Source organism: Saccopteryx leptura, chromosome 4 (assembly GCF_036850995.1).
Source record: "Saccopteryx leptura isolate mSacLep1 chromosome 4, mSacLep1_pri_phased_curated, whole genome shotgun sequence".
In the NCBI taxonomy this organism is placed as follows: Eukaryota; Metazoa; Chordata; class Mammalia; order Chiroptera; family Emballonuridae; genus Saccopteryx; species Saccopteryx leptura.
The window spans coordinates 31,060,461-31,073,273 of NC_089506.1; the positions used below are offsets into that span (position 1 = coordinate 31,060,461).

General features: G+C 37.2%; 1 protein-coding gene across 1 annotated transcript in view; it reads right to left on the reverse strand.

Moving 5' to 3' along the window:
- ADAM2 (ADAM metallopeptidase domain 2) overlaps positions 1–12,813 on the reverse strand; it is an 88,597-nt gene that overhangs the window by 17,863 nt on the left and 57,921 nt on the right. The window lies entirely within an intron of this gene.

Here is a 12,813-nt window from a genome sequence, read left to right on the forward strand (position 1 = left end):
TGTATTTAGCATCTCATTAAGAGGTATTGATTTAACAGTAAATATTAATATACTAACAATAAATGATTAATTTATAACATTACTATGATTTTTAAACTAGATGAGACTGATTTTCTGAGAGTAAACAAAATATGTATAATAAAAGTCCTTTTCTCTTTAGCTGGGATGGAAGGTACAGACATGAAATAAATAAAAACAAAGATTAACACTTGATAATTAGTATAATGAAAAATAGTTATACAAAAAAAATTCAGGGAATTTGTCTATACAAGTGAAAACACAGTAAAATCTTCTATTGAGCCCTAATGTTCAACAGAACTTAAGTATTAAGCAAAAAACAAAAGAAAATTCATAGACACTAAAAAACAGTATGAGGATTACAAGAGGGAAAAGGGGGTAGGGAGAGGTAGTAGAGGGTACAAGGGGACAAATGATGATGAAAGGAGAGTTGACTTAAGATGATGAACACACAATATACATGTGATATATTATAGAATTGCATTACTGAAGCCTACGTAACTTTATTCACAAATATCACCCTAATAAGTTCAATAAAAAATTAAAAATAATTTTGAAAAGAGTGGAAATTAAAAAATAATAGAGCTTAAGCATAGAAATGAAAGATATATCCTTATAAGAAAAGAAATATTTAAAATGACCCTACAGTAAAAATTGTATAGGACGTTTGAAAAATATTAAGGTTAATGCAGCTGTTATGCAGAAAAAAGCCATTAAATTATTAATTAATTAAATATTCAATTTCTACAATGTGGTTGGCCCTAAGAACACAAAAAAATCATATTGCTCATATTGCAGTAAAGATATAGAAACACACACAAAGAAACTAAGTGTGATTTCACAGAACTTGTTATGGCAGGATGATGTAAGACCTTCCCATCTTAATCAAAAAGTTGGCCTATAACTTATAGGTAATTGATTTTATTTAGAAATTTAATTGAAAGATTGAAAGCTGATAAAAAGCAAGGTTTGGAAAAGAAAATGCAAAAACAAAAGAAAATAAATGTAGAGAAATAAATTACAATATCATTACAGTAGTACAAGAAAATAATAACTATAGAGTGAAATTTAGTGGTAGGGGTTTAGATCAGTGGTCCCCAACCTTTTTTGAGCCACAGACCGGTTTAATATCAGAAAATATTTTCATGGACCAGCCTTTTTCATGGACCAGTGGGACGGATAAATGTATCACGTGGCAAAGACAAGCATCAAGAATGAGTCTTAGACGAATGTAACAGAGGAAATCTGGTCATTTCTTAAAAGTAAAACATCATTCAGACTTAAATATAAATAAAACGGAAATAATGTAAGTTATTTATTCTTTCTCTGTGGACCGGTACCAAATGGCCCATGGACCAGTACTGGTCTGTGACCCGGGGGTTGGGGACCACTGGTTTAGATAGAAACCAGTGGTTGTATTTGATATATAGTTAAAAAGTTTAAGCCACCTAACTTTAGTAGTAGATGCTACATGAAGAATGAAAAGAGATGGGTCAATGACAACAAGGTTTTTGCCTTGTCTCACTCTCTTGGTTATGATACTATTAACTGCTGTAGGAAAAGTTAAGGATAAAGCTTAAAATTTTTAAACATTATTTTTTAAGACATCTTTTGACTTATAATATTAAATAATACTATGTTTAAAAATTTTTTTAAATTATTGTACTCATAAAAAGCCTTAGAGTAACTGATGTGAAACCAAATAACATGTCATTGGAAATATCACTTTTTGTAAAAAAAAGTTTTCCAAATGACATTGGCAATATTTTTTTGGAATTTTTTCCTGAAATATATATAATGTAATATATTAATTTTTAAGGTCAGAGAGTGAATCTGCTTACAAAGGTTTTGCTAAACAATACTGAGCATGGGAAAATACATTATTGATAGCGCCTGATAATTATGACAGCACATACCTCTGTTTAAGACTTAGAAAGAAATACACTAATGACAAATATGGTCAAGTTATTTTTGAGGTTGTGATAATAGTGTAAAAGTTCTCACTCTGAATACAGACTAGTGCTGCTACAGTTAATAATACTTCTGTTCTGCTATAATGAACCCTTAATACCTAACTGGAACTTGCACAGAGAATAAAATATACAAAGCTATTTTCCAGAAGAAGATAAACTTATTTCTCAGAATTGTTAAATAAGTTACACTGGGGAACAATTGTTTTTTATTTTCTGTTGCATGCGTTTTTAGAACTGTTTCTATATATTTCTGCATCGCTGATTCCAAATCTGAAATTCGTATTTTGATACATGCTCTAGTTTTTATGCAATTTTAATTTCTTTTTGTTACAGTTAATGGCATGCATTGGTTTTTAAATTGGAGTTAAAAGGCAATGACTGTTGGATTGAACATAACCACAAGGAAATTAATGTTTGAAAACATCACTTTTACATAATTGTAGTTATTTTTAAATGTAAAAAATTATTATCTGATAAAAACTCCCTCTTATTTTGTTGTAAGATTGAATCATGGCTTCTTTGAGTACGTGTAAATGTAAGAATAGTCCTGACACCTTCTGTTATATATGTGGCTGTTATACACTTCAACATCAAAGGTGCAATATTTCATCATTTGTGACCCGTGCATATATTGCCTGTTTTCCAGTTCCCCTTGGCAATCAAGACAAGAATTAGGCTCCTCATATTTTGTGTCATCATTGTGAGGAAATGCTTTGTGACTGGACAAAAGGAAAACACAAAGGAATGCCTTTTGGTATTCCCATGGTTTGGCGTGAACCTAAGGACCACAGCAGTGACTGTTATTTCTGTCTGATCCATACAAAAGGCCATCGGCAAGAAAAAACAGTTTATGATCACATATCTTAATATTCCTTCAGCAATACGACCTGTTCCACACTCTGAGACACTCCTGGTTCCAGTTTTCAATGGTTTTATTTTTTCTAAGGACAAAAAAAGTGAACATGGTGATCAAGTGTATTTTGATAAGATGCATGAGGAAATGGTTGTAGAATTTGAAGGGTCTTCTTCTGATGCCAAGCGGTCATTAACCCCTCAGCAGTTTAGCCAACCCGAATTGAATGACTTAGTAAGAATGACATAAAAATTGTCCTCAACTTTCTGAAATATGAGAAGCATAACTGGATCATTTGTGTGGATCTTAAAATGGTAAATTTCCTGCTAGGACAACCGAGAGGTTTCAAGAAGTATCCTTGCTTTCTGTGTTTGTGGGACAGCTGAGCTCGGGAGAAACACTGGACACAGAAGGAGCGGCCGAAACGTGAAGCTCTGGAAGTAAGGATGCAAAATATTGTGAATGAACCTGTAGTTAACTGAGACAGGATCATTTTTCCCCCACTTCACATCAAACTTGGCTTAATGAAGCAGTTTGTTCAGGCTTTGAATAGAGAAAGTGAATGCTTTCAACATATTATTTCTGCTTTTCTTGCCTTGTCTTTTGAGAAGATAAAAGCAGGTGTATTCAATGGACTTCAAATTTGAACCCTCATACATGATGAAGAATTTGCCAGGAAGATGAATAAGGAGGAGAAAGCAGTGTGGCAATCTTTTGTGGCAGTTATAGAGAATTTCCTTGACAACAAAAAAGCAGAAAACTATAAACTTCTGGTTCAAAGGATGCTATTGGCTTTCTGCAACATTGGATATAACATGAGTGTTAAGATTCACTTCCTGAACAGTCACCTTGATAAGTTTCCCGAAAATCTTGGAGCTGTTAGTGATGAGCAGACTACTGCTGGAGCATCAAACATGATTGTCTTCAACAAGTACACAAACACAAGAGCTACAAACGCAAATTTTGCCTGAATAGAATTTAAATAAGTTATGCACAAATTTTGTGATTAAAATAAGTGTATTTAATATGTTCTATTTTGAAATTGTAGACAAAATCTGATGCAATCATATCTTTTAGTGTATTAGCATATTTACTGCATTATATAAATTATTATATATATTTTCACAAAGATGATGTCCAAGAAGACATTCTACTTCATTATTTTAAATTAAATGTTGAAAATTTTACAATAAGATGAAAATCTAAAATCTTGAATTGCAAAAAATCCTGTAGCTTACAGAGAAAAACTAATGTCAAATTTGAGATCAGCACATTCAAATTAAGTAAGAACAAGTGTTTTTGTGGATGCAACAAAAATTCTGTTCCATAGTGTTACTTGAGTCAGACTAGAAAGAAGTTGAGAAGGGAATATTGGTATTATTAGTACTGTTTCTGTTCAATAAAATTATTTTTATGATTTAATATTCTTACTTCTCTTGCACCAAGCAGGAATGCTAGGGAGAAACACCATCCAAAGTAAGAATCTAACTACAAAACAAAAGTTATTTTTCTACCACATAAAAATAATAAAAAGAAAATAATGGTTCTTCACCAAACTCTCTGAAGTAGATTTTTAAAATTTGTTATAAGAAAGATAATGCATTTTCTTATTCTTATCATTTACAAAAAAATAGGTTTCTTTAGAAACCCCCTTGTTTGGAGAACCTAAACTGGGGAATAAAACAAAGAAAAAAAGTGTATGCAAAACATATGGTTGTTACTAGAGGTAAGTGTAAATTATTTTTAGGATCAGAAAATGTGAAGCAATTTTTATTTTTCAAAAGAATTAAAGATTGAAGCCAGCATTATTCCAGTGACCACCAGTGACCAAACACATAGGATTTAACTGATTATGTGCACCCTATACCAGTGATGCTTATAGGCAGGTTTTACCTAATCCTGAAAAAAATATTCTAGAAAGTGAGATTAGCAAAATATTGCACTAAGAAGCCCTAAATCCTGTTCTTTCTTGGAGTTATTTAATTAAAAAAAAAGGAAGGAAAGAAGAGAGGGAGGGAGAGAGGAAAAATAAGAAGAAGCAAGGAGGGAGGGAGAGAAGGGAGGAAGGAGGTAGAAGGAAGGAAGGAAGGAAGGAAGGAAGGAAGGAAGGAAGGAAGGAAGGAAGGAAGGAAGGAAGGAAGGAAGGAAGGAAGGAGGGGAAGGAAGGGGATCCAATAGGAGCTCTGGAAGCATTATAAAGTCTAAGGCAACGAAGCAAATACCAATCAAAAGAAAGTCCCAATGGTAGAAAAGTTTGTGGCTCTTTGCTCACACTTGCCCCACTCCTGCCTGACATAGCACAGTTTTGATCTGAAGATGGTAGCAGCTGAGTTCTCAATTCCTTACCTTAACCTGAAGGGAACAGAGGAGACCATATTTTCAATATTGCAACCTGTCTGAGAAGCTACTTGGGTACTTGTCACAACTTACCTAACTTAAATCTCAGATGGAGAGAAGCAATGGTTGCTGCTCAAAGAAGCTACAAGGAAACTAAGACTCTGCAGAACTTGAGGCAAGATATTATACGTGGAGACATACAACAGGCCAATGAAAACTGCCCTCAAAAAATGCTTGCATCAGGCCCTGGCCGGTTGGCTCAGCGGTAGAGGGTCGGCCTAGCGTGCGGAGGACCCGGGTTCGATTCCCGGCCAGGGCACACAGGAGAAGCGCCCATTTGCTTCTCCACCCCTCCGCCGTGCCTTCCTCTCTGTCTCTCTCTTCCCCTCCCGCAGCCAAGGCTCCATTGGAGCAAAAGATGGCCCGGGCGCTGGGGATGGCTCTGTGGCCTCTGCCTCAGGCGCTAGAGTGGCTCTGGTCACAACATGGAGACGCCCAGGATGGGCAGAGCATCGCCCCCTGGTGGGCAGAGTTTCGCCCCTGGTGGGCGTGCCGGGTGGATCCCGGTCGGGCGCATGCGGGAGTCTGTCTGACTGTCTCTCCCTGTTTCCAGCTTCAGAAAAATGCAAAAAAAAAAAAAAAAAAAATGCTTGCATCAGACTACTGAATAAAGAAGACATTTAAACACATCCAAGAAGGTGAGAAATCAAAAAAGTCATACAGAGGCCTTGGAAAGATGCATATCACAAAAAATATTAGAAGACCACAAGCTTTCTCCTCAGGCTAATCCCCAGGCTCAGAGCTACCCACCAAATTAGTAAACGACTTCCCCTGCACAGAGTCAGTCTGAAAACAATGAGAAAAGTGACTGTTTAAAAAAAATCACAAGGTATAAAAAGAAAACATGTCTCATTTAAAGGAAGAAAATGAAGTGATGGATATTATTTTTAAATGACTATACTAAATATGCTGAAGAAGATAAATGAAAACATGGATAAAGAATGACAGGAAATTAGAAAAATTACATAAACAATGAGAGTATCAACAAAGAGATAGCAATTATAAACAGCAATCAAAACAAATTGCAGTGCTGAAAAACACAGTACAGGCATACCTCATTTTATTATGCTCCACTTTATTGCACTTTACAGAATTTGTGTTTTCTTCTCAAATGGAAGTTTCGCAGAAACTGTGTCAAGCAAGTCTGTTGGCACCATATTTTCAATAACATTTGCTCACTTTATGTCCTTGTGTCATAGTTTGGTAATTTTCACAATATGTTATATTTTTTCATTATTATATTTGTTATCGATGATTAATTGTTATCTCTGATCAATGACCTCTGATGTTATGGGAATTGTTTCGGGGTGCCATAAACCATGTTCATATAAAATGATAAGAAAGCAATACAGCCTTCTTGCAAGTATGGAAAAAGTTTTAGTGGTCTGGCTAAAATGTCCAACAAGCCACAACAGTCCCTTAAGCCAAAACCTGATCTAAAGCGAGAACCTAACTTTCTTTAATTCTATGCAGGTTGAGAGATGAGGAAGCTGCAGAAAAAAAAAATGTTTGAACCAGAAGACGAAGATTAAGGAGATAAGCAATCTTGATGACATCAAAGAACATAATGAGACCCTGGCCGGTTGGCTCAGTGGTAGAGCTTTGGCCTGGCGTGCGGGGGACCCGGGTTCAATTCCCGGCCAGGGCACACAGGAGAAGCGCCCATTTGCTTCTCCACCCCCTGCCCCTCCTTCCTCTCTGTCTCTCTCTTCCCCTCCCGCAGCCAAGGCTCCATTGGAGCAAAGATGGCCCGGGCCCTGGGGATGGCTCCTTGGCCTCTGCCCCAGGCGCTCGAGTGGCTCTGGTCGCGGCAGAGCTATGCCTCGGAGGGGCAGAGCATCGCCCCCTGGTGGGCAGAGCATCACCCCCTGGTGGGCAGAGCGTTGCCCCTGGTGGGTGTGCCGGGTGGATCCCGGTCGGGTGCATGCGGGAGTCTGTCCGACTGTCTCTCCCCGTTTCCAGCTTCAGAAAAAAAAAAAAAAAAAAAGTACATAATGAACTGAGTGCTGATGTAGAAGCTGCAGCAAGTTATCTAGAATGTCTAGCTCAAATATTAATGAAGGTGGCTAAACTAAGCAACAGACTTACAGTCTAAAGGAAGCAGACTTAAATTGGAAGAAGATGTCATCCAGGACTTTAATAGCTAGGGAGGAGAAGTCAAAGCCTTACTTCAAAGTTTCAAAAACAGGTTGACTCTCTTGTTAGGTGCTCATGCAGTTGGTGGCTAAGTTGAAGTCAATGATCATTTAACATTGCAAAAAAACCAATACTGATAAGAATTATACTAAACCTTCATTGTATCAATGTGACGACAAAGTTTGGATGACAGCACATCTGTTTGCAACATGGTTTACTAAATATTTTAAGCCAGCTCTGTAGACATACTGTTAGAAAAAAAAGATTTTTTTTTTCAAAATATTACAGCTCATTGACAGTATACTTGGACACCTGAGCCCTGGTGAAGATGTACAATGAGTTTAATGCTCTTTTTTTTTATACTTACTAATACAACATCCATTCTACAGCTCATAGCTCAAGGGGTAATTTTGACTTTCAAGTTTTATTATTTAAGTCATACATTTTGTAAAGCTATTGCTGCTATAGTAGGTAGTTATTCCTCTGATAGATCTAGGCAAAGTAAACTGAAAACATTCTGAAAAGGATCCACCATTATGGATACCATTAAAAACACTTATGATTCATGGAAAGAGGTCAAAATATCAACATTAACAGTAGTTTGAAAGAAGTTGATTCCAACCCTCATGAATGACTGAGGGGTGCAAGACTTCAGTGGAGGAAACAACTGAAGATGTGGTGGAAATAGTGAGAAAACTAGAATTAGAGGTGAATCCTGAAATGTGACTGATTTGCTGCAATCTCATGATAAAATTTTACTTGATGAGGAGTTGTTTCTTATGCATGAGCAAAGAAAGTGGTTTGTTGAAATGAAATCCACCCTTGGTCAAGATGCTGAAGATTGTTTAAATGACAACAAAGGATTTAGAATATTACATAAATTAAGCTGGTAAAGCAGCACTGGGTCTGAGAGGATTGACTGCGATTTTGAAAAAAGGTCTATTAGGAAAATGTTATTGAATAACATCACGTAAGGTAGAGAAATTGTTCATGAAAAGAAGTCAATTGGTGAAACAGTCTTCATTGTCTTATTTGAAGAAATTGTCATTAGCCACCCCAATATTCAAAAACAATCATCCTAAACAGTCAGCAGCCATCAATGTCAAAACAAGACCTTTTACTATTATAAAGATTATGACTTACTAAAGACTCAAGAGATGGTTATCATTTTATAGAATAAAGTATTTTTTAAGTTATGTCCTTTATTTTTTATTATTTTGCAACATAATAATCAGTTACATTTCTATACATTAATGATGCACATTTTAAAAAGGAAATTAAGTAAACAGTTCCTTTTACAATAGCATAAAAAAAAAGTAGCCTGACCAGGCAGTGGCACAGTGGATAGAGCGTCAGACTGGGATGCCGAGGACCCAGGTTTGAGACCTTGAGGTCGCCAGTTTGAGCGCGGGCTCATCTGGTTTGAGCAAAGCTCACCAGCTTGGACCCAAGGTCACTGGCTTGAGCAAGGAGTTACTTGATCTGCTGAAGGCCCATGGTCAAGGCACATATGAGAAAGCAATCAATGAACAACTAAGGTGTTGCAACAAAAAACTGATGATTGATGCTTCTCATCTCTCCATTCCTGTCTGTCTATCCCTATTTATCCCTCTGACTCTCTCTCTATCTCTGTAAAAAAATAAAAATAAAAAAAGTAAAATACTTAAGCATAACCTTAATCAAGGGGTTAAAACATTTGTATGCTAAAAAATATAAAACAATGCTGAAACATTTAATAGACACAAATAGAAAGATATACTGTGTTCATGCATTTAAGACTTAATATTGTTTTCAATACTACTCAAAGAAACCTGTGATTCAGCCCAGTCCTATAATATCCCAATGCTTTTCCAGAAATAGAAAAACTTATTTTAAAACTCATTATAGAATCTTAATGGAATACAAATTGCTAAAACAATCTTAAAAAAGAAAAAAATTTGGACACCCACTTACTGATTTCAAACTTACTAAAATAGCCACTATATTGAAAACAGTATGATACTGAGAAAAAGACAGACATACAAACCAGTGGAGAAAAATAAAGAATCCAGAAATAAAGTCTTTCAGATACGGTCAAATGATTCTCAATAGGTTGCTACAGAAGTTCATATTAATATCCACGTAAAATTGGACTTTTAACTTATGCCATATATAAAAATTAACTCAAAATGGATCTTACACTTAAACATAAGATCTAAAACTGTAAAATTCTTAGAAGAAAACCTGATAATTTACATTAAATTTGGCAAGAAATTCTTGGATATGACACAAAAAGCATAAGCAAAAGAAGAAAAAAAAATAAACTGAACTTTATCTAAATTTAAAAATTTTGTACATGAAATGACTCAATCATCCCATGCAATGAGAGAAAATATTTGGAAATCATGTATCTAATTAAGGAGTGCTTCAAGAATATATAAAGAATTAAAACTCAACACCAAAAAGCATCTCAAATTTTTAAACAATGGGCACAACTATGAATGGACATTTTTCAAAGAAGATATGCAAATGTCCAAAAAGCTATGGAGACATGCTCAACATCACTAATCATTAGAGAAATAAAAATAAAAAAAAAATATATTGAAATGCCACTCCAACTATTAGAATAGCTATTAGAAAAATATTTTAAAAATACACTAACGGTGGTGAGGATGTAGGGAAATTGTAATTCTTGTGCACTAATGGTGGGAATATTTTGTAGTACAAAACTCTATAGGAGTTCCTCAAGAACCAAACAGAATTACCATATGATCCAGCAATTTTACTGCTATTTATCTAACCAAAATATTTGAAACAGGGACCTGGACATAAATTTGTACATCAGGGATAAAAGCAACATTTTCTACAACAGCCAAAAGGTAGAAATAAACTAAATATCCATTAGCAAATAAATGAATAAACAACATATGGTATAAATAATGAATGGAATACTAATGAGCTTTAAAAAGAAGTAAAATTTTCGGGATGACGTCAGAGTAATGGCGGGGTAGGAAGCGATACCGATAAATCTCCCCCAAAACTCAACAAGATCTTCAACCAGAAACAGAAAAACCTATACTTGGAGCTTCCAGATGCTTCGCAATACACCCAAAGGTATGATTGAGTGAAAAATTGGCTAAATATATAACCAAACCCCGAAGGAATTAGGGAGTAAGAAATGCTCCGCCTTCCTCACTAACCTAAACAGGGCGGCTTTCTCTGGTAACTGTGAATATAGAAACTGAGGCGGGCAAAGGGGGTGAATACAAACGGCCGAACCAGGCTGTGGCACGGAGATCCAAGCCGAGGAAAATCTGATCCTGTGGCAACCCGGGCAATACAAGCTAACACTCGCGCCAAACCCAAACAAAGAAAGACAAGCGGCGCGGACATTTTACCCGGTCTCCTGGTTGGTGTGCAGTTAGTGGGCGAGAGATTTCTTCCTAGGCCCCGGGAGTCAGTGCCCGTGTTGCCTCACGGAGAGGCAGGGTCAGAGGCCTTTCTGTGGGCCGAGGGCAGAGTCTCTGGGCAGCCCCAGCGCCCTGGGAAAGCCACGCACGGGAGGGAGTGAGAACTAATTCCAACGGTGGAGATTTTCCGTGCCGAGGGTGTTTCACTCAGAGGGAAAGCTGCCGTCCTCATATCCTGGTTTGCGCGCGCAGATAAGGAGTGAGCGATTCCTCCGAGTGCCTCGGCAGTGCGCGCCCCTGTTATCGCACAGAGGGGCAGAGTCAGGGGCCTTTGTGTGGGCCAAAGCAGAATCTCGGGACGCCCCAGCGCCTTGCAAAAGCCGCGCACGGGGACGGAGCGAGACTCAATTCCAACGCTGCAACTTTTCCCTGCGGTTGGGGGTTTCACTCAGAGCGTGAGACTGCTGGCCGGATATCCTGGTCTGCGCGCGCAGCCAGTGAGTGAGAGTTTCCTCCAAGCGCCCCGGAAGTGGGCACCCGCTTGTGTTACCGGACAGAGTGGCAGAGCCAGAGGTCTTTGAATGGCCGGAAAGCCCACCTGATTATGCTAGCAGCTCTGACTGACTGAGCCTTACCCAGAGCCCTGTGCTGAGTGGAAATAGAGTGGGGAGTTGCCAGCTCTTTGAGCCTCTTACTATCCAGGCAGAGGCAGCAGCAACCCCATAGCTGGATTATCAGGCTGCTAATTGAGGAAGGAAAGACTAGGAGAAAGGCTCTAGGAACACGGACTCTCTCACTGTCGGAGCCTATAAATGCTAATAGCCTAGACTGCCAACGAGACTAAAGCACAATACATGACTTTGCCATAGAGACTTATCAACTGCAAACCTCCACCTGAGCGTGGCAAAGGGGCAAAACCCGGGGTACAGAGTCACCGACCAGGAAGAGGGAGAGAAAAGAAAAAGCAAGAAGATAACCTCTCAAAATCAAGAATAATCTGCAGACTTTATAACCTATCCCATTTTATTATATTTGTTCGTTTGTTTCTCTTATCTTCATTCTTGATACTTTTTTTTTCCTCCTCCAATTTGGCCGATTAACTCTCTACCGGTCTTACTCTCTCCTCTCCTTGAACTACACTACCCATAAGTGTTACATCTCCCATTATCTTTTCTCTTCTCTTCCTTTCTCTCTATGAGGGTTGCACTCCAAAACCCTTAACTCTCTCTCTCTCTCTCCTTTCTTTTTTCTTCTTTTAGTGGTTCCCTCTTTTTTTCTCTCTCTCTCTCTTTCTTTTCTCCCTCTATATTAGTTTCTTCCTTTCTCCTTTACATCTCCTCTCACTCAAACCTCAATAACAAACAAATTATCTTATCTGGGACTCAAACTTATGTTTGTGGCATTCTGGGGGGTTTTTACTTCACCTTTTTAACTCACTAGCAGTGCTCCCATCCCTGGCTCTCCATATTATCTAGTTCTTGTTCCACTAAATACAATATTAATTTTTTAATTTGTCCCCCCGTTTTTCCATTTTCCTCTTAATCCTCTCATCATAACTCTTAGACAACCAACACCTAAAAGCAAATCATTTTATTCTTGACCCAAATTTTTTCCTTATTTGCTTTTTGTGGGTCCATACGCTCTTTTTTTTTTCTTCTTCTTCTTTTTTCTTTTTTTTTTTTTTTTTTTTTTTTTGCCCCTTTATTACTTTTCCCCAATTCAGGCCCTCCATCACAGGCATTGTTTGTTATAATTCAGTCCACCACAAGATTTTATCAAGAAAGAGGGGAGAGGAGAGGAGAGGAAAAAAGGAGGGGGGGAATAACCCCCTTTTTTTTTTAATTTATTTTATTTTATTTTTCTTTATTACATTATTAATTTTTTTTTAAAAAAAACAACTTTTTTCGATTTTTTTTTATTATTTTTTTAAACTTTTTATTCTTTATTAAATCTCATTAATACTATCAACAAAACCACCTTCAGATGCCATTAAGGAAGAGAAAATCGAATATCATGGATACAAAAGAAAGAGAGGTAACACAGCTAG